The sequence below is a fragment of the Humulus lupulus genome, chromosome 4, assembly GCF_963169125.1.
Source record: "Humulus lupulus chromosome 4, drHumLupu1.1, whole genome shotgun sequence".
Classification (NCBI taxonomy): domain Eukaryota; kingdom Viridiplantae; phylum Streptophyta; class Magnoliopsida; order Rosales; family Cannabaceae; genus Humulus; species Humulus lupulus.
In genome coordinates this window covers 189,186,495-189,190,050 of record NC_084796.1, presented here as the reverse complement: position 1 = coordinate 189,190,050, position 3,556 = coordinate 189,186,495, and positions in this window count along the sequence as shown.

The following is a 3,556-nucleotide window of genomic DNA, read 5'->3' as shown; positions in this document are numbered from 1 at the left end:
TGTTGGTTATAGAATGAGGACATTGATTGCATATTAAATGCTAGCAACTCCTGCTTACTTGTGTATGGCACTGACTATTCAGTTTCGGCACTGGTCGCGTATTACTAACCTAAGAGTCAGAAACGGCATAAGCGTCCTGAATGCAGGGCCGATTAAAGATTAGATCCAATCGATATCAACATTAAATGACTGTAGGAGCATTAATGCTGGACCGACCCTAATGTCGATGAAACTTATAAGCGCTTGGCTAGTCTAGGACTAGTTACTCAGAGCCAGGGCCAAAGGCCTAGGTGACTACTTGTCACATGGCTAGGGAGCGGAATCCCATGGTTATGACTCTATGGTCATGCAGTAGGTTATATTGGTGACTAGTTCATCGAGCACCTATCTTGATAAGCTAGTGAAAGGATCACTTATTTATAAAGCCCAGGTGACCCTATCGTCACATGTCTAAAGGGAACGGAACCCACCTTACTGACTTTTCAACTGTCACTCATCTGTTTTGGATCGAAAGTCTTGAATGATTATTATGATCATTTTTGATATTATATTCATGCAATATTGTGTTTTCTTGCTGGGCCTTGGCTCATGGGTGCTATGTAGTGCAGGTAAAGGGAAAAAAAAGATCACCCAGCCTTGAGTGGAGAGCTTAGGTAGTGATGTGTACATATGTGGCCGCTTGACCACCACGACCAAGGAGTTCTCAGAGGAACTAGGGGGTTTACCCTATTTTTGCCGGTTAGGTCGGTGGGTTTGTAAATTTGAAACTGTAATGACCATTTTGAGTTGTAAATAACTTGTAAACGTTTTTATGGGCCCATAAAACAGTTTTATGTTTTAAATAAAATATATCTTTTCCTTTTGGATTGGTTTTCCACCTTAGCCTATTAATAATGCCTAGAAGCACATTTTTAACCAAAGAACTCGGGTAGCGAGTTAAATTCACGGTTCACTGATCACTGTAACTGTTCTGGGGTAACCAGGGCATTACAACTATAATGCCCCTGCCTATTAAGCCTAACCTTTAATGCCCTCAAGGGCAATTCAGTCTTTTTCCACATTTCCCACTAGACCTCGAATTCCATCTTAAATCCCTAATTAATCCAGCCAGTCTTACCAACACTAGTATTTTCCCCCAACTTTAACACATACTGTAATGCCCTGGATAACCAAGACCGTTACACTATGTGTTTATAAAGGTGCAAGGCTTGCTAATCAAGTCATTTAATTGAAAATGTGTCACTAAAACCATTATTGAACTAGGGTTAAAAGATTTTGGTCATAAAAGATAAACTTCATTTAAGTAAGCGTTTGATACATGGGATCCCAAAAATAGGGTTAAATAACAGTTTTTAAAATTTCTAAAGGTTATGTACAACCACAAGCCACTCTAATGGCAAAATAGGCATTTTAGGTTCTCCTGTCCCTGTATCATCCCTCGGCTGTGGCGGCCGAGTAGCCGACTATGTACATTCTACCCCCAGAGCTTTCCAAATCAGGGTCGGTCTAGCTTACCCCTGCCTTTACCTGCACCGCGTAGCATCCATGAGCCAAGGCCCAACAAGAAAACCATATACATAACATAACCAATAACAGTAATCAAAAAATTCATAAATCATTAATCATGTACTCAGCAGACCACATCGTTCATATAATCAGTGATATCAATCAACAAACCAATAATCTATCATCTAGATAATTAACATGCCACAATCATCAGATTAACAATATCTAGGGTTGACGCCCTTAGGCCGCACCCTCTGTTTATCCCACTGACTCCGGCTCACTTAGGCCGAGCTCAGTGATTATATAATTAACCTCAGCTACCAGTGGCCGAGCCGCGTCTTGTGCACAAATATTAATTCTGGCACTCTTAGGCCGTTTATTTCATGCTCACATGGCATAATACCATCATACAACATTGCATACAAGTATAGGGAACTCTTAGTCCCAACATAGCCACACAACCAGGGGCAGTTTTCTTACCTTTGATTCTGAGTGAAGAAGGAGAATTGGTTTCGAGCACGATCCCTAGCCTCGAGCCTTGGCGACAAACCTAGTCACAAGAATCATTGATATCTATCAACTTCCAATTAGAAATAAAATACCTAGGGAACAAAACTAGCCTCTAGGACCTCAGTTTCTACTAAAACGGGTAGTAGAAATTGTCCCAAGCCCCTAGGTTCGAACCCCCGAGCCTTAATAATACTTAGAACTCTTCTAAGCTCAAAACTCCCAGGTGGGTCGCGACTTGGCTCAGCAAGTCGCGACTTGCCCCAAGTCAGAGAGCAAGCTCTCATGCCAAAGGGGAGGCATATCGCGACTTGGCCAAGAAAGTCGCGGTACGCCCCCAAGTCAGAGAGCTCCCACGGCCAGAAGGGCAACACGCGTCACGGCGCGCCCTGCGAACCAAGAGAAAACCTGGGTTTTCTCCTCTTTTTCCCAGCCAAGAACACTCAAACAACCCAGAATTTTACCCAACATCTTTCCCCATTTCAATCATCAATCAAGCTATGAATTTAAAGAATAAACCGCCTATTTTAATCCTCAAAACCTTATCAATAAACTTGAAGTCACCAATCAAATCCATCAGCTATTAACATTCCAAGATCTTGATCTAATTCCATCATCCAATTCAAGTTCAAGAATCCAAACTTACCTAAACAACCCAGCAGAAAATCAGAATTGAAAGCCTAAATTCTTACCTCAATATAGCAGTTTCCTCCTCTGAACTTCCAGCTCCACACCCAGCTGAATTCCTTCCCAATTCCTTCTGTTTTCTTCAAAGATTTCCCTAGCTCAAGCCTAGTTTAAGCACCCCTTTGATACTAAGGTCCATATCCAACTTGAGAGAGAGAGAGAGAGAGAGAGAGAGAGAGAGAGAGAGAGCATAAATCGCGAGGGAGAGAGAGAGAGCTTTCTGTGATATTTTCCTTCTTCAATAATTTCCCCAACCTTCTGCTTTATTCTAAGGAAAAATTGAATATATTTTTAGTCTTAGGAGATGACCTTTTTACCCTCCCAAAACAAAACTAGCATATAACTTAATATAGGGGTATACTAGTCATTTATTCCCAATTCCTACTAATTCCTCGAGTGTTCCTAATATAAACCACTTAAATCCCGTCATCCAATTAATCACCAATTATTTACCCAAAGTCTAATAATATCCAATATATTTCCTAAATTCCCAACAATACGCCCAGGCTCTCCCGAGCCAGGTATAAATCCCTGCCGTGACTATTTCGCCAAACCGCTCTCCAGGACCGTCTCGAGCCATATGCTGCAAATATATCCACATAATAATGTGGTCTCGACAATTTATCACAAATAATCACATTTATGCCCTCACTGAGCCAAAATTACAAATATGCCCCTATAATCTAAACATGGCCCACATGCATATTAATACTCATAAACATGCATTTCACATATCCATATAATCATATAAGCATGCTTATCACATAATCATGCATTAAATTATTTAAATCGTACATAAACCAATTATGCCCTCCTGGCACACTAATAAAGACCATTAAGCCTTATTAGTGATTTT